The 12574-nt window shown below is 41.5% G+C and overlaps 1 long non-coding RNA gene across 21 annotated transcripts in view; it reads right to left on the bottom strand.

Annotated features, from left to right (window-relative positions):
* LOC137384865 (uncharacterized) overlaps positions 1 to 12574 on the bottom strand; it is a 290645-nt gene that overhangs the window by 15286 nt on the left and 262785 nt on the right. For 17 of the 21 annotated variants that reach the window (XR_010977693.1, XR_010977691.1, XR_010977692.1 and 14 more), the window contains one exon: positions 11378 to 11576. The exons of 3 other annotated variants lie outside the window; for them this stretch is intronic. This is a non-coding gene — a long non-coding RNA (uncharacterized lncRNA). The remainder of the gene's footprint in view (positions 1 to 11377; positions 11577 to 12574) is intronic. One more of the 21 variants, XR_010977685.1, reaches the window with a different exon arrangement.

The following is a 12574-nucleotide window of genomic DNA, read 5'->3' as shown; positions in this document are numbered from 1 at the left end:
CAGTTCCGCACAAGGCTTACAATCCAGTTTAAGTCTCCTTTAAAAGCATGATCTCTATAGACTAGCTCGAAGACTAGCCAAAGACCAAGCAAACCCTCGGTGAGACAAGGCCAGATCCAAATTCTGCCTAATTTCACAGCATGGTCAACCTACAGAAAAAAAAAAGTTACGACTAGACTCACTTAATTCAATATGCATACCTTATTTTGGCATAATAATACAAAATAAAGATGCACAACATGCTAACTCAGGTCAGCAGGCTGTCTTACTCTTTAAAAAATAATCCTACAACTATCCTCCAGCATTTCAACCTTAAAGGAAGTCCTCTCATCTTTCCCTTCAATAAAGCTGTCTGCCCTCGCAGCCTTCCTGCTTCATAATGCCTGTATCCCTCTGCCTGTATCCCATCTTCTATGTCCCTCTGCTCAGTTGAAGGGCTTTCTAAAATAATGAGTGGGAGGTGTCTTGCAATTACCTAGAGAAGCTAACAAAATACTCGTTTCATTTCTGGTGGCGAACAGCTTACATTTAGCACACTGACTAATTTTCACCTAAAACCTGGGAGAATAAAAATTGCTTAGAAAAATTCATAACTTTCTCCCAAATGCTTTCTGTGGGAAGATGGTCAAAAAATTCCAAAACACGATCTCGTTTAAACGAGATCAACAGATATTGAAATCAACTGAATTGAGTGTTTTGCAGCGAACTCGCCCAAAAACAAATGGAACTTTTCACTGGACTATTTCTTATTCCTCACCACCTCTTCTGCAAGTTTTCTTCCCTCACCATCTCCTCTCGTGAAGGAGAGAATTCCACATTGGAGCATGACACCAATATTACCCAAATGGATGGATAGTCACAGAAGCATAAACAGTGTCAACAGGTTATTCGTCCCAAAGTCTGATGGCCAAGCTCAACTCTGCCTTCATCCAAAATTCAGAGTAAAAGCAGGAGTCAATGGATAGCAATTAGGATCAACAATTCTGCTCAAATCCGACAGTGCTGCAGCCAATTACTGCTGCCATGGCTGAGCTTCATTTATACTTTGCTTATATTGGCCAATGTATAGAATATAACAGCAGGGAGGTTATGCTCGAACTGTATATAGGCAGAGACTTCAATTTGCTAACATTTGTAGTTATTATTGTTACCCAATTTATTTACTGCTAGCCAATTATTCAAGATTTCTGCAGAATGACTGAACACAGATGACAACAGATGGCTCTATATTGTTGCAAGACAATTTTAAATGGGGAGGTTCAGATGATGCTTGACAGCAAAGATCAAACAGCTTTCCTTCTTTATCTTTGAAATACTGTAATGATGTGCAAAATATAAGCAGCAAGTTCATTTTTCCTCTGAAAGTTTGATCTGTGGACTGCATTTTCTGTTTTTAGATTGAATTTAAAAAAGATCAGAAGGACATTATGGATTTTGTGTTTGATCTGATGGTGTAAGGGACGTATGATGCAAGAATTCTTTAAGGCAACTGCTTGGTACAAAACTGCTTCTTTCTTCAGTCATGTGCTCGGGATGGGTTCTATACAGGAAGCCACGTTACACTCTGTTGCGCTTTCAAGTAGAAAGTATTCATGTTTGTTGCAGGTCAGAATCACAGATTTGTTACAGTGCAGGAGGCCATTTGGCCCATTGTGCTCGCACCAGCTCTCCGAAGGAGCAACTTTCTCAGGTTACATTCCCCCACCTTCTCCCCATAAGCCTGCACATTCTTCCTTTTCACATAACTGTCTAATTCCCTTTTGAATGCTTCAATTGAACCTGCCTCCACCACATTCTCAGGAAGCACATTCCAGACCTTAACCACTCGCTGCGAAGAAGTTTTTCCTCATGTAACTTTTGCTTCTCTTACCAAATACTTTAAATCTGTGCTCTCTCGTTCTCGATCCTTTCAAAAGTGGGAACAGTTTCTCTCTATCTACTCTGTCCAGCCCACTCATGATTTTGAATACCTCTATCAAATCACCTCTCAGCCTTCTCTTTTCCAAGGAAAAAGAATCCTACCTTCTCCAATCTATCTTCATAACTGAAATTCCTCAGCCCTGGAACCATTCTTGTGAATCTATTCTGTACTCTCTCCAATGCCCTCACATCTTTCCTCAAGTGTGGCACCCAGAAATGGACTCAATACTCCAGCTGAGGCCGAACTAGTGTCTTATACAAGTTCAACATAACTTCCTTGCTCTTGTACTCTATGCCCCTATTAATAAAGCCCAGGATACTGTATGCGTTATTAACTGCTCTCTCAACCTGTCCTGCCACCTTCAATGTCTTATGCACAGAGACATCTTGGTCTCTCTGCTCTTGCAGCCCTTTAGAATTATACCCTTTATTCAACATTGTCTCTCCATGTTCTTCCTACCAAAATGAATCACTTCACATTTCTCTGCATTGAACTTCATCTGCCACCTGTCTGCCCATTCCACCAACTTGTCCATGTCCTTTTGAAGTTCTACACTATCCTCCCCGCAGTTCACAATGCTTCCAAGTTTTGTACCATCTGCAAACTTGGAAATTGTGCCCTGTACATCAAGGTCTAGGTTATTTATATCAGAAAAAACAAGGGTCCCAACACTGATCCCTGGGGAACTCCACTACAAACCTTCCTCCAGCCCGAAAAACATCCATTAACCACTACTCTGTTTCCAGTCACTCTGCCAATTTCGTATCCATGTTGCTACTGTTCCTTTTATTCCATGAGCTACAGGTTTGTGGCACTGTATCAAATGCCTTTTGAAAGTCCATATACACCACATCAACAGCATTGCCCTCATCAACACTGTTACCTCAAAAAACTCCAGCAAGTTAGTTAAACATGATTTTTCCTTAAGAAATCCATGCTGGCTTTCCTCAACTAACTCACATTTGTCGGCACAGTGGTTAGCACCGCAGCCTCACAGCTCCAGCAACCCGGGTTCAATTCTGGGTACTGCCTGTGTGGAGTTTGCAAGTTCTCCCCGTGTCTGCGTGGGTTTCCTCCGGGTGCTCCGGTTTCCTCCCACATGCCAAAGACTTGCAGGTTGATAGGTTAATTGGCCATTATAAAAATTGCCCCTAGTATAGGTAGGTGGTAGGGAAATATAGGGACCGGTGAGGATGTGGTAGGAATATGGGATTAGTGTAGGATTAGTATAAGTGGGTGGTTGATGGTCGGCACAGACTCGGTGGGCCGAAGGGCCTGTTTCAGTGCTGTATCTCTAAACTAAACTTGTCCATGTGACTATTGATTTTGTACCAAATTATTTTTTCTAGAAGTTTTCCCACCACCGAAGTTAAACTGACTGGCCTGCAGTTGCTGGGCTTATCTTTACACCCTTCTTTGAACAAGGGTGTAACGTTTGCAATTCTCCAGTCCTCTGGCACCAGCCCCAAGTCTAAGGAAGACTGAAAAATTATGGCCAGTGCCAACGATTTCCACCCTCACTTCCCTCAGTATCCTTGGATGCATCTCATCCAGCCCTGGTGCCTGATCCACATTAAGTACAGACAGCCTATCTAATACTTCCTCTTCACCAATTTTAAACCCCTCTAGTGTCTGATTTACCTCCTCTTTCAACATTGCCTGGGTTGCATCTTTGTCCTCGGTAAAGACAGATGCAAAGTATATATTTAATACCTCAGCTATGCACTCTGCCTCCATGTGTAAATCCCCTTTCTGATCTACAATCAGCCCCACTCCTCCTTTTACCACCCTTTTACTATTTATATGTCTATAGAAAACTTTAGGATTTCCTTTAATGCTAGCTGCCAGTCTCTTTTCATGCTCTCTCTTTGCTTCTCTTATTTGCTTTTTCACTTCCCCTCTGGGCCTTCTATATTCAGCCTGGTTCTCAATAGTATTTTATACCTGGCACTTGTCACAAGCACACTTTTTCTTCTTTATCTCAATCTCGACCTCTTTTCTCATCCAGGGAGGTCTGGATTTATTTGCCCTACATTTCTCCTTCAAGGGAGCATACCTTGACTGTGCCCAAACTGTCTCTCCTTTGTTCATCTACCGGTTTTCCTGCCAGCTTTGGACTCCAATTTATTCACCCCAGCTCCATTCTTAGCCATTGAAGTTGGCCTTCCCCCAGTTAATTATTCTTACCCCGGATTGCTCTTTGTCCTTTCCCATAGTCAACCTTTACCTTATGATACAATGATCACTATCCCCTAAATGCTCTCCTACTGGTACTTGATCCACTTGGCCCACCTCATTCCCAAGAACCAGGTCTAACAGTGCCTCCTTTCTCATTGGACTAGCAACATACTGCTGTAGAAAATTTTCCTGAACACACACTAGGAAGTCTTGCCCCTCACTGCCCTTTACACTACTAACATCTATGTTTGGATAATTAAAATCCCCCGTTATAACTACCCTATAATTTTTGCTCCTTTCAATTGCTTTGCAAATTTCTTCCCCCACGTCCTTCCCACTAGCTGGTGGCCTATAGACAACACCGAGCAATGTAACTGCACCTTTTTTGTTCCTCAGCTCTAGCCAAATTGATTCTGTTCTCAACCCCACCGGGACATCTTTTTTCTCCAGCACTACAATGCTCTCCTTAATCAATACCACCACCCCTCCCCCTTTTTCCCCTTTCCTATCTTTCCTGAACACCCTGTATCCAGGAATATTTAACACCCAGCCCTGTCCTTCCTTTGGCCAGGTGTGTGTTATAGCCATATCATATTTTCATATGGCAATCTGCACCTGTACCTCACCAGTCTTATTAACCACACTCCATGCATTCACATACATGCACATTAACCCTGATTCAGGCTTTATTACTTTCTCCCTTACTCTGACCCCCCCTGATAACTTACTATTCCCTACGCTCGTTCTATCTATCTCCACCAGTATTCTGTGCTTCTTGGTATTCCTCTGATACTTGCTCCTGGTTCCCACACTCCTGATAAGTTACCAGTTTTGCTTCCCTCCAATCTGAGCTCCCTCTCAGATTCTCCCCCCGACAATTTAGTTTAAACCCTCCCCAACAGCACTAGCAAATCTCCCTGCGAGAATATCTGTCCCAGTCCTGCTAAGATGCAACCCATCCATCTTGCACAGGCCTCACCTGCCCCAGAACCAGTCCCAATATCTCAGAAATCTGATGCCCTCCCTCCTAATCCACTTTTCCAGCCACGTGTTCAATCGCTCAATTTTCCTATTCCTATGCTCACTTGCACATGGCACTGGGACTAATCCTGAGATTACTGCTTTTGAGGTCCTGCTTTTTAAACTTCCTTTCTAGCTCCCCAAAATCTACTTTCAGGACCTCATCCCCTTTCTTACCTATGTCATTGGTACCAATGTGGACCATGACCTCTGGCTGTTCACCCTCCCCCAGAAGGATGTCCTGCAGCCAGTCCATGACATCCTTGACCCTGGCACCAGGGAAGCAGCACAGTATCCTGGGGTCACATTTACTGCCGCAGAAACGCCAGTCTGTTCTCCTAACTTACAAATTCCTTATCACTACTGCTCTTCCACTCCTCTTCCTCCCCTCCTGTGCAGCTGAGCCACCTGTGGTGTCACAAACTTGGCTCTAACTGCACTCCTGAGGAACCATCGCCCTCACCAGTATCCAAAATGGAAAACTGATTAGTGAGTGAAGTCAGGGGTCTCCTACACTAACTGCCTGGTTCTCTTAAGAGTGCCTGGCAGTCACCCATTCCCCCTCTGCCTGCCTGCTGCTAACCTGCGGTGTGACCACCTCTCTATACGTGCTATCCACATAATTCTCCACCTCGCAGATGCATAACAGTGATTCCAGCCGCTGCTAGAGTTCCAAAACCCGGAGCTCAAGGTTCTGCAGCTGGTGACATTTCCTGCAGATGTGTTTGTCCAAGATACATGGTGCGTCCATGGCTTCCCATATGCCACAGGCTGTACATTCCACTCGGTCGAGCTGCCCTGTTATACCTTAACGTTACAGACTATTTATTATAATTAGAATAGCTCCTATTATTTGCCTGTTGAAAGAGTGTGCAAGCAGGTGTGCGAGAGTGAAGAGGGCAAGAAAGGGCCAGGAGGTGAGGAGGAGATAGATGTTTGCAAGGAAAAGGAGAGGAAAGCGAGCTGACAAAGAGAGACAGAGAAGGCAGCAAGAGGTGAAGCAATAAACTAGAACTCGGAGCGAACGATTATACACCGTAGGAGAAATTATTTAAGAATTGCCTTCAACGTGCCGCCAAAATGGAGTCAGTAGTCAGAATGAATGCTCGGAAAGGAAAGGAAAGGATGGATGCCAGTTAAGCTAAAGAGGTTTACACAAACAAAATATTCCTTACAGTGATAGGAAATAAGCCAACAAGCTCACAGCCAGCTCTTAATGGCAACCGTGATGTCCTGCCTTATCTGGACTGGTGTACAAACCCTTTGTCAGCAAAGGCCTAAGCAGCTAGAAAGTAAATGAGTGCCCTGACGTGTCAAGGTGCCAGTGCTTCATTGATTTGGATGTCATCTACGGTACCAATAGGACGACCGAGATTGAGGATTTGGCTGGTGTCCCTCCTGAATTACTGATCAGAATATTGATCCCAATGTTACAACAACTTCACAAATGCATTTATTCATAAATGATATGGAGAAGAGTACCTCTTATTTTAAAATTTCACATTATCTCCAACTATGTGGCCAGTTATCAGATTGAGAATATTCAAAGAGATATGGTCCTATTAAGCAGGTAAAATAAGGAAACATGGGAAGCAGGTAATAAAAACATATAGATTATACAATGTAGAAGGAGGAACACAAAATACATCCACAATGAATAGATTTGATTTGGCTAATGTGAAAAAGGTGAAGGTTTTGCTACAAATTACTGACAATTTATTGAATGTGCCAGTTAGTTAATCAAATAGTGGGATGTATCCTGAAGTGTAAATTAATCAGGCCTTCAACAGATTATTGGTGAGGGCACATTTGCAATATAGTATGTGTGAGATTAAGAGGCAATTTGATCAGGTTTTTTTTTAAAAGCAGAGAGGAATTTACAATAAATACTAGTAGTTTATTTAACATGGACAGTACACAGACAGGTGGGTAACATTAAGCTCGAGATCAGCAGGGCTTAAAAGAATAGGTTTGATAAGCTCAATGTCCTTTTCTCATTTCATTGCTTTGTATTTGCTTTCCTCTTAAATCAGAAAGAGCGAATTCTATCTATACTGCAGGAAACTTGCTTCCATCACCTTGAGTAGTTGCATGTCAGCGTATTTTTGAATAGTTAATTATGTTGTCATACGTACAGATATTCCAAAACTAAAAATATTAACCTCAATATTTTTATCTTAGTTAGTTAATCTGGTTAAAAATGAAGGATGGCAAAGGCAAGGTTGACAAGTTAATATGTTGAACCCAATGTTTGCAGAGCACTAAACGTTCACTTAAAAAAAAAAGGGAGGACATAGAGAGAGTATAGACTTGTAATGTTTTGTGAAAATGTATAATCCTGAAGTTAACGTGTGCTGCTACAGCATGCTGAGCAGAGGATGTAAAATTGATTTCCACTCCACATCCGAGCTCAGCAAATTAGCAATCTCTGCCTCAGGCTTAGAAATTTCTTCTCGGGTGTGATGAGAGAGGAGCCAATTGGAAGATGGCACAGCCTGACTGCTGTTTGCCCCTTCTAGCAGCTACAAGAAGAGTGGCAACGGTTAAAATTTGAGTAGGATATTGGCCAATAGTCTTAGCTCCAGGAGATCTGCAACCCTGAGTGGATAAGAACACTGGAATTTTTTTTAATAAGAGAAATCAAGTGGCCCGACAAACCTTTCACATTGGATAGGTCCCAACCCAATCTACTTTCTCAGCCTAATCTTTTGATCCACAAACAAACCTAGCTGCCTCTTCAACTGACTTATGCATTCCACATCAGTTGCCGACACTAGTAACTTATTCCACATACTATCTGGGAGCAAAAACAATGGTACCATTAACTTGCTAGTCTTGTGGCATTTCAACCATTAATGCTGGTGAATAATATGCTTTGATTAACTTTTTCCATCCTTTTTATAATCCCTAAAACTTCAGTTAGGTTGATGAAGTCAATCAAGAACAAAGATAGAATATGGAGTCCCACCTCTTCATAGAAGATTTTCTGAGCTATTGAGGCAACAATGCATCTTGCAAACTAAAAGTATGAAAAGCTGTGAACATGTGGACTTCATCTGGGCAGCCATTACTAAAATGACAGAACACCACAGCACAATACTCCCTTTCCCGCATTCCTATTAGTATGTGAGGTGGGCTAAATTGAGATGTTCTTTTTGTGCATAATTTATTAGGAGGTAGATATGGGTCTACAACATTGATACCACTCAACATAGAGAGACATTGCAAGCATCTGTTAACCATATTTCTGATCAAACACATAGGTTCAGACACTCAATATGGTTTAGTGTTCAGTATAATGAGAGAGACAGGGATATCTCATTAAAGATGGGACAGTTAAGTCTTATTTATAACTGTCCTCAACTTGACTCCAAACAAAAAAAAAGGTTACATAATTTTTAATAATGATATACAAGGATTCTCTATTCTCTTAGTTAATTGCCCAAATATACCATGCCCGAGGCAATCTCCTACATGCATCTAATATTTGCATACTCATTGGTGCTGCCATGCTAAAATTCCATACAAGTATTATCCAGATAATTCTTTGGAGGCTTTCAACATCACTTGCACACAATTTTTAAAGTGGTGATTGTAGAGCAGCAGAGATTGCCCAGTGCTCTGCTAAGTGCTCCAACAGAGTTTAACACAAAGTAGAACAGACGTCCAACCCGCTTTCTATGTACCCTATCAGGTGATTTGCTCATCTGGCCCATTTATCCAGGACAACCAATGTTTACTCTTGCAGTAATCCAAGATTTTCACTGCTAGTGCACATCAAAAATTCAGGCATGGCCACACATTTTAAGTAAATTTCATTCTTGGACCCATGTGCATGTTGCAGTGTAGCCGAGTTTGCTACTTTCAATATATGCTCCGTCTTGAATGAATTATTCATGAGTTTGATATAGACATAATAAAGATGGACAATGCTTTTGTTTTGAGTGTCTTGATCCTCAATTTAGATTGGGCCGTAAAATGAATATATTCAGCAGCACAGCGCCCTTAGGAAAAGGGTTACAGGCTAATTCATGGAAATGGAGGTTGTAAAACATGGGAACACAAAATGGGCTAGTGTGAAATATAGCAAAAGTGGTAACTCAGAGGCCTTGCCCATTTACAGACTGTCCCCTTTCTCTGTGCTTCCTTCTTAGGCAGCCCCTCAGGATTGAGGATAATTTGCTTCCACTCCAGTTTGTTGCGTTCTGAGATGGCTGATGGATGCATGATCTGCAGACTTTGCCACGAGGGGCAGGTGATGGTCGAAGGGTTGGGTAGATGAGTAGTTTTGAGGTTTGTGCACTCCTTCCGATGCACCCTATGCTTGAGCATTATGATCTCTCATGAATGGCCACAAGAGAATGAAAAATGACCAAAAAAGCAGCTCTAGAATGGACACTTGATATAGTGAGAGGTTGGTTTATAATTCTGCAGATTACTCCTGCATTTAACAAAGCCTATTTAGCTGATTGATAGCTGAATATACTTGGTGGGGACATATGATATCTAGACACTTGGCAGACTGTGGAATTCTTCAGGATGAGAGCTATACAAAAATCCCAAAGGCAAGGCAATGTAGCACAAGCAGGTGCTCATGAATCATGAACTCAAAAGCTATTGTGTACAGAAAGTAAATGGACCAAAAGGACTCAAATTCTTGCCAGCACCCATTAAGAAACATGACAAAAGGATTACTGAAACTCTCAGAAAAATTTAGTCCAATTGCACGAAGGCCCAAGTTCTGACAATACAATACCACATCCTATACAATACCACATCCTCAGTATTCCCCAATCTAATTTCCAGGAACATTGTTAAAACCCACCATGACTGATTTGAGGCTGCAGCATACTGTTAACTATTAACCTCCATCAAGAACTGATAACTGGTACTAAGATTTTAAGGACAGATTAAACAGCATGTCATTTAAAAGATGTGGACATCATGAAACAGGTTTCAGGCTTTTCAAAAAAAAAATTACTTGCAAATGGTTATAAATCTCAGGACAGTAAACTGCTCAACAGCTGCAATGAAACACAGCCAATGAGACGGTGAGGATTTAACAAGTAATGTGGTAATGAATGTGGTTAGGAGTTCAATAGCTCTGCTCAGTCATCTTAAAACACTGATCGATGGGAAGGCTCCTCTTGGCTGGAAACAGACAGATTCATAATTCAACATCTTGGAACAAAAGCAATCTCTATTTTCCAAAATCCCGAGCAACAGATCTTCAACAGGAGTTGATGCCCTCAGTTAAATGCTCCTGTGAGAGAGCATGTTCATTAGGTGGAAAGGAGTTCAACAGAATTGTCATCAGTGGATGCTCATTGAGGAGCTGCAGCCTATCCTCTGGACCTGTAGAGTCTAGCTGTCAGCAGAGTCAAACAAACTCTGACTTTGGTGCCTGCTGGTTCAGGAAATTAACTGCTGTAACCGTTCAGTCGTTGTGCAGCTTCATTCTGTGTAATTAGCACAGTTAGTTTTGACTACAACATAGCCCAAATACATAATAATCCCTCAGTGGCCTCAGCCCATCTTATCGCTACCCTCCTCCAGCCCTACAACTGTCCGAGAACTGTGTTCCTCCAATTCCAGCCTCTTAAACATCCCTGATTGTTTTCGCCTCACTATTGGTGGCTGTGCCTTCAGCTGCCTATGCCCTAAGCTCTGGAATCCCCTCCCTAAACCTCTGCCTTTCTCTCCTCCTTTAAGATGTGCCATAAAACCTACCTCTTCGACCAAGATTTTGGTCACCTGCCCAGTATCTTGCGTTGTGGCTCACTGCAAAATTGTTTTTTGATAACGCCCCCATGAAGTGCTTTGAGATGCTTTGATATGTTAAGGGCGCAAGTTTGCTATGTTAAATACAAGTTGTTATTACTAGCCAGTATTTTTACCAACTTTAGTGCTCCACTCATGCTCAAATGGAAACTGCCCAGCTCTCATTAAACTCTGCACTCCAGCAGTGTAAAATATTGCTGTTTGTTAGGTCATGAAATTGTATGCAGCAGTGTCAGTAGTGGCTCAGAGAAAATGGAACAAAAGTTAGCATACCCATACCCACACTTCTGTGCATTCAGGTGGTGTGCAAACAGCAGTTGTCAATGTACTGTGTCCTTGGCACACAACTGCATTAGCTATTTTTAATGCCAGTGCTGCCAGTGGTTTACTGATAAACAATCTGCAGCTGAATCCTATGAAACTCTGCCATCAGTATATTTATATATTGCATCAAATTAAACAGATGGTGATACATACCACTGTAAGGAACTGCTCAAAAGTCAAAGGGAACTGTACCCAATGCATTTGAAGTGCTTGTTTGCCTATCCCTCCTTTATGACGTTTGTTCTTCTAAATGGAAGATTCTGGAACCAAAGGAGACGGCGCTCTTGGAATAACCTTTATCCTAATTCCATCCATGTGTTGACAGCCGACTGGAGTCAATCCCACAAAGAATCTGTAAACCACAAAATGACTGGCCTTGAGTCCATTCCTAACAAGTGAGTCAACAAGCATATGGAGATGCCACTCTGAAGTTGAGGTTCAGTTTAGACTTGCCTATTTCCTATAAGGTAATTACGATATAAATGATCCATTTACTTCCATCTACATCACTGCAATGCTCAGCTTAAAAAATACCTGTTTGAAAACATCAGCACCAGCTGCTACCCTTGGTGCATTATAGGCAGACCTTTGACAATTTCTCAGCAATCTATTAATTACGTTTATGGCAATTTAGCATACAATCTTTCATATTAGTTTAAAATCATCTTTTTTCATCTGAAAGGACTGAGTCCTGTTGGAAAACATTCACTTAATAGGTGAACAACTAAGCGGAGATTCTCAAAAATGTGCACAAAACTGGGGCATGGGAGATTTTTTTAAAAAAAAACATAGTCAAATGTTAAAAGACATTAAATTGGTTATTGAGGTTGTTGTGTGAAATCTGTGTTCCATAAATGTGTATCTTTTGCATGACAACTGCCTTAAGTTTCCTCAAAACAGTCATGGGATCAACACTAACAAAATAGCTTACGAACCAAAAGTATCCTGCATGCCACTAGAGGGATCAAACTCTATTCAACAAGATGCATTAGAATATTACAAAACTGAATGTCAAAAAGGATTTTCATGAACCGGTTGAACTTTTTAATGACAATCAAACAGGGTCATGGGTACATTAACTGATGCCAACTTTTTATTTGCAACGAACTTCAAATTCTCAAACTGCCATGGTGGGATCTAAACTCTTATTCTCTGGATCATTAGACCAGATCTTTGGATTGCTTGTCCAGCAACATTGCTATCACATTACCATGACCAGTACACTACCATACAAAACACACACAACTGTTATTTTACTGCTAATTAGCTCAATTAAGAACCAGCAGCACATGAGAGACATTCCAACACTGCGGAATAAGTTGACCTGGCAGCTTATGTCTGTAAACTGTG

This window comes from Heterodontus francisci, chromosome 27 (genome assembly GCF_036365525.1).
Source record: "Heterodontus francisci isolate sHetFra1 chromosome 27, sHetFra1.hap1, whole genome shotgun sequence".
Classification (NCBI taxonomy): domain Eukaryota; kingdom Metazoa; phylum Chordata; class Chondrichthyes; order Heterodontiformes; family Heterodontidae; genus Heterodontus; species Heterodontus francisci.
The sequence above is the reverse complement of the archived record's forward strand: the minus strand, read 5'-3'. Positions and strand labels throughout refer to the sequence as shown.